This window comes from Ovis aries, chromosome 5, assembly GCF_016772045.2.
Source record: "Ovis aries strain OAR_USU_Benz2616 breed Rambouillet chromosome 5, ARS-UI_Ramb_v3.0, whole genome shotgun sequence".
NCBI classification, from domain to species: domain Eukaryota; kingdom Metazoa; phylum Chordata; class Mammalia; order Artiodactyla; family Bovidae; genus Ovis; species Ovis aries.
Window position 1 is genome coordinate 37,498,507 of NC_056058.1, and position 13,561 is coordinate 37,512,067.

Below are 13,561 nucleotides of genomic sequence, written 5' to 3' on the forward strand. Positions count from 1 at the left end.
CTCACTCGCCCAAACCCTGACCCTTGTTTGTCGTCGCTGACTTGTTTGTTGTGGGCTGCTGACTCCTGGGTTCCCAGTTCTTCCGGGAGGAAACGGACGTTCATCGAGGACAGTATCTTGTAGCCCTGCAACTGTGTAAATGATAGTCAGGTCAAGTAGATCACCGTCAAGAACAAACCTATTTCCCCTAAGGTCTTTCAACAAAATTAGCTGTAAGGGAATTAATGTCTAGGCTACACTTTCCATTGTTTTCCTGAGCAAGGAAGGTCCTCTTCTCTTTTACTTCTCTTCAAATAGCCCTCTTCCCAGTCACCAGAGGACTCTTAAAATTATGCAGTGCCCAGTGGTGTTAAACTCTGGAGTACCACAGTCTAGGAATACTGAAATGAATCTTTTCTAGGAAGACTTGTTCCCTGATTACTGAAAGACCCTACATATGAGGCTTCCCTGACCTCAGTCATGTTTCTCTTAAAAATGGGGTTTACAGGCCCTAAGCGGGAGAAGGTGATGGCACCCCACTCCAGTACTCTTGCCTGGAAAATCCCATGTACAGAGGAGTTTTGGGAGCCGTATTAGGCATTACTGACAAAATGGAGGCACGGCCCTAACCCCATCTTATCTCGCAGGCACCGACGGCCTCGGGATGAAGGAGATAGGCCTTGTGATTCTGACTTGTTCTTTCTTTTCTTTGGTTGAGTTGGCTGGAAAGAATGTTAAGGTGCTTGAGAGAAGCATGAGAAAGCACAAAACCTTCTGCAATTGTGCCCAGAAAATAATCTATAAATTAACCACTGACATTTGTTCAAGGATCTTTACAAAGAATGTTCTAGGATGAGCATGTAGGCCGCAGCTTGAGGCCATGGGAAGGATTGTTTTCTGAGACCTGTTTGTGAGGGAAATTATGGCAAAAGAAGTTTGCTGAGTTTAGGGTTTTAGGAATAATTAAGAAAAGCTAGAAGCCTTTTTAAGAGATAGTGATCTTAAGATGCTAGGGGCAAACAGGATTTAGAAAGATAATAAATAAACTGAGGAATGTGGCATGAGTTACAATGTAATCACAAGTTAAGTATAGGACACATAAGAGAAAGTAGATAATAGTAAAGCTGATTCTGAGAGAATCGCTGAAGCAGGAACTCTGTTTGAAGGACAACAATGATTTCTGGAGACAGTAAAACTGGATGGGGGAGACTGAAAATGTCAAGCCTCTGACCTAATGCTTTTGTCAAAGTATAAAAGAGAACCTGAAGCTTGAAATAAACATGTAGTTCCATACTATGAGTCAGAGGCTACATCATCGTCCGCCAACACTGCTCACCCTTTCAGGCTGATTCCCTGGCTGCTGGAGCTGGACTCTGGCAGAGGAGCCTAGTAAACTGCAGTCCATGGGGTTGCTAAGAGTCGGACACAACTGAGCGGCTTCACTTTCACTTTTCACTTTCATGCATTGGAGAAGGAAATGGCAACCCACTCCAGCGTTCTTGCCTGGAGAATCCCAGGGATGGGGGAGCCTGGTGGGCTGCCATCTATGGGGTAACACAGAGTTGGACACGACTGAAATGACTTAGCATCAGCAGCAGCAGCAGCAGCAGGCCCTAAGCAGCCTCTGGAACCAGATACTTCAACAATTTGCGAGTGGTGGTAATTTAATAGTGACTTCTCATCTAGTCAGGGCTTCCCTGATAGCTCGGTTGGTAAAGAATCCGCCTGCAATTCAGGAGACCCTCGTTCAATTCCTAGGTCGGGAAGATCCACTAGAGAAGGGAATAGGCTACCCACTCCAGTATTCTTGGGCTTCTCTTGTGGGTCAGCTGGTAAAGAATCCGCCTGCAATGTGGGAAACCTGGGTTTGATCCCCAGGTTGGGAAGATCCCCTGGAGAAGGGGAAGGATACCCATTCTGGTATTCTGGCCTGGAGAATTCCATGGACTGTATAGTCCATGGGGTCACAAAGAGTTGGACACGACAGAGCAACTTTCACTTCACTTCACTTCTCATCTAGTCAACAAACCGTTGAATAATGCACTGCTTTTGAGAAAGAGTGTATGGTGAGACCAAAGCAATGAGGGCTCTGATAAAGACAATACTGAATGCTTTAAATGGCACATACCCACTTGTTTTTTTAAAGCAAGCATTGTTATTTTGCAAGAGATGATGTGAAAAATACTTCTAAATGGATGCCAACCAGAGAGCCATAATGAGCTTATTCATTGATGTCAACTTTGTCTTCAGCTCTGCTCAATATTCATCTACAGGAGATGATGTTAAATGTCAGACCTGTCTTTTTTTTATAACACCCAGCAAGCTGTAATTCAGTTGTGACACAGTTTACCTGGAGATTCCATGGAGAGAGGAGCCTGGAAGGTTACAGTCCATGGGGTCAAAAAGAGTCTGTAGAGTACATCATGAGAAATGCTGGGCTGGATGAAGCATAAACTGGAATCAAGATTGCTGGGAGAAATATCAATAACCCCAGATACACTGAGGTTATGATGCTATGCTGATGGCAGAAAGTGAAGAGGAACTAAAGAGCCTCTTGATGAAAGTGGGAGAGTGAAAAAGATGGCTTAAAACTCAGCATTCAAAAAACTAAGATCATGATATCCAGTGCCATCACTCCATGGCAAATAGATGGAAAAACAATGAAAACACTGACAGACTTTATATTCTTGGGCTCCAAAATCACTGCAGATGCTGACTACAGCCATGAAATTAAAAGACACTTGCTCCTTGGAAGAAAAGCTAGGACCAACCTAGACAGCGTATTAAAAAGCAGAGACATTACTTTGCCAATGAAAGTCCATCCAGTCAAAGCTATCATTTTTCCAGTAGGCATGTATGGGTGTGAGAGTTGGACTATAAAGAAAGCTGAGCACTGAAGAATTAATGTTTTTGAACTGTGGTGTTGGAGAAGACTCTTGAGAGGCACTTGGACTGCAAAGAGAACAAACCAGTCAATCTTAAAGGAAATCAGTCCTGAATATTCACTGGAAGGACTGATGCTGAAGCTGAAACTCCAGTACTTTGGCCACCTGATGTGAAGAACTGACTCCTTGGAAAAGACCCTGATGCTGGGAAAGACTGAAGGCAGGAGGAGAAGGGGACAACAGAGGATGAGATGATTGGATGGCATCACTGACTCGATGGACCTGGATTTGAGCAAGCTCTGGGAGCTGGTGATGCACAGGGAAGCCTGGAGTGCTGCAGTTCAGTCGCAAAGAGTGGGACACGACTGAGCGACTGAACTGAACTTACCAGGAGATGGCATCAGATGCCGCAAGTTAGGGCTTCAGTCCCACAATACTGTCCCACACTCCTAGGCCCACCCCCAATTCAGACACCAATCTCAAGTTTAGGTTGTTATTTGTGGCTCCAACATACTGGCTATAAATCAGAAGTTTCTTCACCCCCTCCTCCAGATTGATTAATTTGCTAGAGTAGCTCACAGAATTTGGGAGAGCATTTTACTTACTAACCAGTTTATTAGAAAAGGGTGTTAATCAGTAACAGCCCGATGGGAGAGATTCATAGGGTGAGATACGGGGGAAGGATGCAGAGCTTTCTTGCTCTCTCTGAGGACCACCCTTCCAGCACCTCCACAGATTCACTCTCGGAACCCTAGTCATTTTGAAATTTTATAGAGCTTTCATTACATAGGCATGATTGATCGAATCATTGGTCATGGTGATGAACTCAATCTCCAGCCCCTCTTTCCTCCCCTGAGAATGGGGTGGGGCTACTTTCAACCCTCTAATAACGTTTTGGTCTCTGGCAGTTAGCCCCCATCCTTAGGTGTTTTCCAGAAATTACCTCATTAACAAAAGGTCTGCTGCTGCTTAGTTGCTCAGTTGTGTCTGACTCTTTACAACCCCATGGACTATAGCCCACCAGGCTCCTCTGTCCATGGGATTTTCCAGGCAAGAATACTGGAGAGGGTTACCATGTCTTTCTCTAGGGGATCTTCCCAACCCAGGGATCAAACCTGGGTCTCCCACATTGCAGGCAGATTCTTTATCATCTGAACCACCAGAGAAGCACCAGAATATAAGATCTGGTGTGGTCGAAAACGGGGTGTTATGAATATCAAAAGACACATTTATCACTCTTTGTAGTTGTTGTTTAGTCACTCAGTCGTGTCTGACTCTTTTCCACTCCATGGACTGCAGCACACCAGGCTCCCCTGTCATTCACTATCTCCCGAAGTTTGCTCAAACTCATGTCCATTGAGTCAGTGATGTCATCCAACCATTTCATCCTCTCTCACCCCCTTCTCCTCCTGCCTTCAATCTTTCCCGGTATCATGGTCTTTTCCAATGAGCCATCTCTTCACATTAGGTGGCCAAAGTATTGGAGCTTCAGCTTTAGCATCAGTCCTTCCAATGAATGTTCAGGGTTGATTTCCTGTAGGATTGACTAGTTTGATTTCCTTGCAGTCCAAGGGACTCTGAAAGGTCTTCTCCAACACCACTTTTAATTTCATGGCTGGAGTCACTGTCCAGAATATGAGGAGTAGAAGGGACGTTTGCTCATCTCTGCAAGAACACCAAACTCTCAACTAGTTACTGAACAATTGTTAGTGAGTCCAAGCTCTCTCTGCTTGCTGCACGACAGGCCAGTGAATCTGAGAGAGGAGGTGTTGAGGCAAGGAAAATGACTTTAATTTAGGAGCTAGCAGACTGAGAAGATGGCAAGCTAGCACCTCAAAATAACCATCTTACTGGGGTCTGGATACCAGGTTCCTTTATAGATCAGAGAGAAAGAAGCAATGAGGAACTAAAGTCAAAAGGCAGAATAGAGAGGGAGAGGCAGTGGGCAAGTAAAGTGAAAGGGTCTTCAGTCTTTCAAAACATCTCCAAGGGAATGTCCAGCCTTTGGAAGCGGTGTGTTAATCTCTTCTATTCACAGGTGGTCAGGGACAAACTATCTCCAGGAGCTGAACGAAGGCACTTTAGTTTACAGTCAAGCAGAGAGGCTGGGACCTCCAGGCAAGCCATTGAGTATGACTATAATAATAAAAGCAGTGAAAAGCAAGTCAAAGAAACAGTTGCCAACATGGAGTCAGAATTGGCTTCCTCCCTGCAACACATCTGGAGAAGGGAATGGCAACCCACTCCAGTGTTCTTGCCTGGAGAATCCCATGGATTGGGGAGCCTGGTGGGCTGCCGTCTATGGGGTCGCACAGAGTCGGACACGACTGAAGCGACTTAGCAGGAGCAGTAGCAGCTGCAACACAACCATTGACAGGAGGATGTTGGAAGCCACTGGAAAAAAGACACTCCTTTGTCTAAGGATAAAGAAGAAGCTGAAGTGAGACTGTAGGAAGGGCACAGTCCTGTTAAAATCAAACCTCATACCTTCCAGAGACTCTTGGAGGCACAAACAAAACCTTGTGCACACCAGGATCCAGGAAAAGGAGAGGTGACCCCCACAAGAAATTGAACCAGACCTGCCTGTGAATGTTTGAGGGTCTCCTTCGGAGGCATGGGTCAGCAGTGGCCTACTGTGGGGACAGAGACACTGACAGCAGCAGTCCTGGAAGGTGTGGTGTTGTGGCATAACTCCTCTTGGAGGAGGTCGTCATTAGCCCTACCATAGAGCTGCCAGGCAGATGATCCACAAACTGGAGAACAGTTATACCAAAGAGGTTCTTGCACTGCTGGTAAAGGTCTAGGCCCCACAACAGACTTCCCAATCTGGGGATCTGGGAAAGAAACTGGAAATCCCCAGGGACTCTGACTTTGAAGGTCAGTGGAATTTGATTATCACTCTTATCAGTTAGGAAATCCCAAGGGTTTTGGGAAACTGGAAGAAGATCACACACACACATACATACACACACACATATATACTTGTTTTATAAATCACAATATCACAAACTAGCCAAAGCAGCAACTTTCAGCAGCCTATTAATGATGCTTCTTAGTTTATCTATTCTCTTTTTTAACTGTAGATTTTTAAATATACATTTTCATAAATGTTGATAAATTTGCTTGACCCCAAGTAAAACATAGAACATTCTCATCATCCCAGGAAATTCCTTCAAACTACTTCCCACTCAGAATGACCCACCCAGAAGCAAATACTGTTCCGATATCTTTTGCTGTAAATTAGTCTTGCCAGTTCTAAAACTTCATATAAATGGAACCATGTAGTATGTACTTTTTGTGTCTCATTTCTTTCCCTCAACATGATATTTATGATATTAATTCTTTTGTATTAATTTTATTTAATTAATTTGAATTTAATTCTTTTGTATAATTTTGTCTGTGTATTGATATTTCTTTTTATTATTGTATAGTATTTTATTGCACAAATGTACAATGTTTATTCATTCATCTGTTGATGGACGTTTGGATTGCTTTCAGATTGTGGTGCTGGAGAAGACTCTTGAAAGTCCCTTGGACTGCAGGGAGATCAAATCAGTCGATCCTAAAGGAAGTCAACCTTGAATATTCATTAGAAGGATTTATGCTGAAGTTGAAGTTTCAATAATTTGCGCCCCTGAAGCAAAGGGCTGAGTCACTGGAAAAGACCCTGATGCTGGGCAAGATGGAAGGCAGAAGGAGAAGGGAGTGGCAGAGGATGAGATGGTTAGGCAGCACCACTGACTCAGCGGACATAAATTTGAGCAAACTCTGAGACATAGTAGAGGACAGAGGAGCCTGGCGAGATACAGCCCTTGTGTTCACAAAGAGTCAGACGCAACTGAGTGACTGAATAGCAACAATAACAAGTTACCATGAATCAAGCTGCCATGAACATTGGCTCACAGGTGTTTTGGTGGGGATTCATTTATCTCTCTTGAGTAAATACCTAAGAATAGAACAACTGATTGTGGGGTAGGGGTAGTACTGCGCTTGGGCTGCCATAACAAACTATCACAGACTGAGTGGTTTAACAAACAGAAATGTATTTCTTACAGTTCTGGAGGCTATGAAGTCCTGGGGAGTTCTGATCTGAGGAGTCTAAGATTGAGGCACTAGCATGCTGGATTTATTCTGAGGCCTCTTCTCTTGACTTGAAGGCTGTTGCCACATGACCCCTTCTTTGTGAGTGTAGGAAAGAGAAAGAGAGCAAGCTGTCTAGTGTCTTTTCTTATAAAAGCCCTAATCCTATCACGAGGGCCCACCCTCATGACTTCATCTAAGCCCTAATTACTTCCCAAAGGCTTCATCTTCAAATCCCATCACATTGGGGTTAGGACTTCAACATATGAATTTGAGGGGACATAGACATTTAGTACATAAAAACAGGGAATGTTTGACTTTAAAACAAACTATTAAGTATTTTTCCAAAGTGACTGTATCATTTTATACATCCAGGAGCAATGTAGGAGAGTTCCACTTGTCCCATAAGTTCACCAATCCTTGGTACTGTCATCTCTCTTTTTTGTTTTTTTGCCTTTTAATTGAGTATTAATGGCATCTCATTGTACTTTTAATTTGCGTTTCCCTGAAGACTGAAATGGTATGGACCTAACAGAAGCCGAAGATATTAAGAAGAGATGGCAAGAATACACAGAAGAACTGTACAAAAAAGATCTTCACTACCCAGATAATCACGATGGTGTGATCACTCATCTAGAGCCAGACATCCTGGAATGTGAAGTCAAGTGGGCCTTAGAAAGTATCACTACGAACAAAGCTAGTGGAGGTGATGGAATTCCAGTTGAGTGTTTCAAATCCTGAAAGATGATACTGTGAAAGTGCTGCACTCAATATGCCAACAAATTTGGAAAACTCAGCAGTGGCCACAGGACTGGAAAAGGTCAGTTTTCATTCCAATCCCAAAGAAAGGCAATGCCAAAGAATGCTCAAACTATCGCACAATTGCACTCATCTCACATGCTAGTAAAGTAATGCTCAAAATTCTCCAAGCCAGGCTTCAGCAATACGTGAACCGTGAACTTCCTGATGTTCAAGCTGGTTTTATAAAAGGCAGAGGAACCAGAGATCAAATTGCCAACATCCACTGGGTCATGGAAAAAGCAAAAGAGTTCCAGAAAAACATCTATTTCTGCTTTATTGATTATGCCAAAGCCTTTGACTGTGTGGATCACAATAAACTGTGGAAAATTCTGAAAGAGATAGGAATACCAGACCGCCTGACCTGCCTCTTGAGAAATCTGTATGCAGGCCAGGAAGCAAGAGTTAGAACTCGACATGGAACAACAGACTGGTTCCAAATAGGAAAAGGAGTACGTCAAGGCTGTATATCGTCATCCTGCTTATTTAACTTCTATGCAGAATACATCATGAGAAACGCTGGACTGGAAGAAGCACAAGCTGGAATCAAGATTGCCAGGAGAAATATCAATAACCACAGATATGCAGATGACACCACCCTTATGGCAGACAGTGAAGAGGAACTAAAAAGCCTCTTGATGAAAGCAAAAGAGGAGAGTGAAAAAGTTGGCTTAAAGCTCAACATTCAGAAAACGAAGATCATGGCATCTGGTCCCATCACTTCATGGGAAATAGATGGGGAACAGTGGAAACAGTGTCAGACTTTTTTTGAGGGGGTACTCCAAAATCACTGCAGATGGTGATTGCAGCCATGGAATTAAAAGACACTTACTCCTTGGAAGAAAAGTTATGACCAACCTAGATAGCATATTCAAAAGCAGAGACATTACTTTGCTGACTAAGGTCTATCTAGGCAAGGCTATGATTTTTCCTGTGGTCATGTATGGATGTGAGAGTTGGACTGTGAAGAAGGCTGAGCGCCAAAGAATTGATGCTTTTGAACTGTGGTGTTGGAGAAGACTCTTGAGAGTCCCTTGGACTGCAAAGAGATCTTCTGAAGGAGATCAACCCTGGGATTTCTTTGGAAAGAATGATGCTAAAGCTGAAACTCCAGTACTTTGGCCACCTCATGCGAAGAGTTGACTCATTGAAAAAGACTTTGATGGTGGGAGGGATTGGGGGCAGGAGGAGAAGGGGACGACAGAGGATGAGATGGCTGGATGGCCTCACTGACTCGATGGATGTGAGTCTGAGTGAACTCCGGGAGTTGGTGATGGACAGGGAGGCCTGGCGTGCTGGGATTCATGGGGTCGCAGAGTCGGACCCAACTGAGCGACTGAACTGAACTGAACTGAAAGTTCCCCTGGTAAATTTAGTTGTGTCAAACAATGGTTCTGTAGGTAGGGAATTCCTTTGTAAGGCCTGGCTGAATTGTTTCAAACTCAGATTGATAAAAATTGATATCAAAACTTATCAACTCAGTTCAGTTATTTCATGCTGTTAGAAATTTATTCTGAGCAGAGACTCTACATTCTCATTAAACGCTATGTTCATCATGCTCAGCTGTGTACCTGACCACAGCTCTGTGTCTTCAGATGATCCCAGTTGGCAGCACACTGTTCATTCTATCAGTAGACTTTAGGGGTCACACTGCTCATCATCCCCATGGTTCCAATCCTTGCATCATATGTTTAATTATTGAATTGCCTAATACGTAACAACATATATCTGTAATCAGTACTGTATATCATTATACCTATTGTTGTTGTTCAGTCGCTCAGTCCTGTCTGGCTCTTTGTGACCTTCTGGACTGCAGCATGCCAGGCTTCCCTGTCCTTCACCATCTCCTGGAGCTTGCTCAAACTCATGTCCATTTAGTCAGTGATGCCATCCAATCATCTCATCCTCTGTCATCTGCTTCTCCTCCTGCTTTCAATATTTCCCAGCATCAGGGTCTTTTCAAATGAGTTGGCTCTTGGCATCAGGTGGCCAGTGTACTGGAGCTTCAGCTTTAGCATCAGTCCTTCCAATGGATATTCAGGGTGGATTTATTTTAGGATTGTCTGGTTTGATCTCCTTGAAGTCCAAGGGACTCTCCAGAGTCTTCTTCAACATCACAGTTTGAAATCATCAATTCTTTGACATTCAGCCTTCTTTATGGTCCAACTCTCACATCCACCCATGACTACTGGAAAAACCATAGCTTTGACTAGATGGATCTTTGTTGGCAAAGTGATGTCTCTGCTTTTTAATATGCTTCTAGATTTGTCATAGCTTTTCTTCCAAAGAGAAAGTGTCTTTTAATTTCATGGCTGCAGTCACCATCCAGAGTGGTTCTGGAGCCTAAGAAAATAAAGTCAGCCACTGTTTCCATTGTTTCCCCATCTATTTGCCATGAAGTGATGGGACTGGATGCCATGATCTTAGTTTTTTTGAACGTTGAGTTTTAAGTGAGTTTTTTCACCTTTTCTCTTTCACTTTCATCAAGAGGCTCTTTAGTTCCTCTTTGCTTTCTGCCTTGTACCTATACCAGTTAATAACTTTGAAATACAAATCTAATCTTGTCCTATTGTTGTTATTCAGTCACCCAGTTATGTCTGACTCTTCATGATCCCATGGACAGCAGCACACCAGGCCTCTCTGTCCCTCACCATCTCCCAAAGTTTGCCCAAGTTCATGTCCTTTGCATTGGTGATGCCATCCAGCCATCTCATTCTCTGACACCCTTTTTGCCTTCTGCCCTCAAGCTTTCCCAGCATCAGGGACTTTTCTAGTGAGTCAGCTGTTTGCATAGATAACCAAAATACTGGAGCTTCAGCAAAAATTATTGGTTGGTTTAAGGTGCCCATATTTTGAAACATTTACAATTGATCAAGTTCTGACAAGTAATCCACACTTATTCTGTTCTCATTCATGTTACTGATGACATTACATTAATAATTTCTTTCATTTCTCAGCTCAGCAATACTCCGGCCCAAGAAATGTGACCTAGTGGTACAAAATCAACAAACAATTCTAGTCTTAAATCACCTCTAGTAGCATTTCAACCTTAGCTACCTCTGTTTGATACAAGAATAATATTTTAAAGAAGAAAAATTCATAGAGTTTGAGTTCCCTTCATTAACAAAAATCACGCAGCAATAACTTGTTTAGCAAACATCAAATAGCAGCAAACAGTGGCATGTTAATCTCTTGGTACCATAGCATATATTTTGTAAAGATTTCAAGATATCCTTTACAGATTTCCTCCTGTGCCCAAAGCAGTATGCTCATAAGGCATGTGATTCTATGTGTTCTAAAGGACTCCAGACACCAGGTAAAAATGAGCCCACACAGAAGGACAAATCTGAGAAACAGTCTCTTGGCTGAAGTGAGCATTCTCCATCCCAACAGGAAAACACTGAAAATTATGATTAGTAAATATACCCATACATCTTAACATACAGAAAAGTTTAGATCTTATATCTTCTATCCAAGAATATATAGTTAAGGTTAGATAGGTTTCGTTTTAGGGCCATCATCCTGACCAAGTATCCAGATATCTCTTCTGGCCCAGCAGCCATAATTTCAGCTGATTTCACACCATTTTATTGTTCCATTTATGCTTTGACTACGAGGAGCACAATGTGCCAGCTGGTATTTGTCAGACATTTCCATTCAGTGGGAATAGTCTTCAAAGTGCATATAGCTGTTCAGTAGCTGTCTCCTTGAATGTTTCAGGTGATAGCTCAAGTACAAGGAAGCAAGACTCATGATGGTTTTGAAGCCCTAGGCCCCATCAAATCTAATGTATCTTGTAACAACCTATGAGCATAGCTTAGTTTCCAGGGATCCTGCAGGAGACTTTCCTAGTCTAAATAAACTTTACCAATCAAGAGTCATTTTTATCTTAAGCAATGTTGCCTCATTATTCAGCTGATGAATCTTTTGAGCAGGTTACCAAGGCAATCAGAACCATAAATAAGATCCATTAGAAAGAACCGCTCAGTCGTGCCCGACTCTTTTTGCGACCCCATGGACTGTAGCCTATCAGGCTGCTCCATCCATGGGATTTTCCAGGCAAGAGTGCTGGAGTGGATTGTCATTTCCTTCTCCAGGAGATTTTCCCTACCCAGGAATCGAACCCGGGTCTCCTGCATTGCAGGTAGATGCTCTACCATCTGAGCCACCAGGAAGATCTTAGAAAGAAACAGTAGACATATTTCTTGGTTGATTACCTGGGGGATAGAGCTATTAATAGAACGCTATTAATAGAATTCTTTCATCACAGACAGAGAAAAGATTCCCTGAGCTTTTTACCTATAACCTATCCCCTTATTCTTTGGTTATTTTTAAAATTAAACTGTGTTTTGAGATAATTATTGATTCACATGCAATTATCAGAAATATTACACAAGAGGTCCTGTATATACTTTAATGTTTCACCAGGGTCAACATCTTACAAAACTTACAAAAGTACAATAATGCACTTGTTAGCTTTTTTAATACAGAAGAGAAGACAAGTTAGTATATACTTGGTTACCAGGACTTATATTGGAAAATGAGCCACTGACAACCAATTTATTTATTAAATAATCAGGTGATTTTTTAATTAAAATAATTTTTAGTAACTGTAATATTTTTATAGGAAAATTTCTAGCAAATAATAGTATAACAATATTTAACATACCAAACACAATGTTAATTGACAGAATTAGCAGTATCATTTTTATCCTTCAGCAAGTATCTCTTTTAGGTATCTCAAACTCAGTATTTAAAAAATATTTTTTTTATTGAAGGATAATTGCTTTACAGAATTTTGTTGTTTTCTGTCAAACCTCAACATGAATCAGCCATAGGTATACATATATCCCCTCCTTTTTGTAATCCCCTCCAGTCTCCCTCACCATCCCACCCCTCTAGGTTGATACAAAGCCCCTGTTTGAGTTTCCTGAGCCATACAGCAAATTCCCTTTGGCTATCTATTTTAAATATGGTAATGTAAGTTTCCATGTTACTCTTTCCATACATCTCATCCTCTCCTCTCCCCATGTCCATAAGCCTATTCTCTATGTCTGTTTCTCCACTGCTGCCATGTAAATAAATTCTTCAGTACCATTTTTTCAGATTCTGTATATGTGTGTTAGAATATGATATTTACCTTTCTCTTTCTGACTCACTTCACACTGCATAATAGGTTCTAGGTTCATCGACCTCATCAGAACTGACTCAAATGTGTTCCTTTTATGGCTGAGTAGTATTCCATTGTGTGTACATACCACAACTTCTGTATCCATTCATCTGTCGATGGACATCTAGGTTGCTTCCATGTTCTAGCTATTGTAAATAGTGCCGCAATGAACAATGGGATACATGTGTCTTTTTCAATTTTGGTTTCCTTATGTTATACAACTAGAAGTGGGATTGCTGGGTCATATGGTGGTTTTATTCCTAGTTTTTAAAGAAATCTCCATACCATCTTCCATAGTGGCTGTATCAATTTGCATTCCCACCAACAGAGCAAGAGGGTTCCCTTTTCTTCACATCCTCTCCAGCATTTATCATTTGTAGACTTTTTGATGGAGAAGACACTGGCACCCCACTCCAGTACTCTTGCCTGGTAACTCCCATGAATGGAGGAGCCTGGTAGGCTGCAGTCCATGGGGTCACTAAAGAGTCAAACACAACTGAGCAACTTCACTTTCACTTTCACTTTCATCCATTGGAGAAGGAAATGGCAACCCACTCCAGTGTCTGGAGAATCCCAGGGATGGCGGAGCCTGGTGGGCTGCTGTCTATGGGGTCGCACAGAGTCAGACACGACTGACGTGACTTAGCAG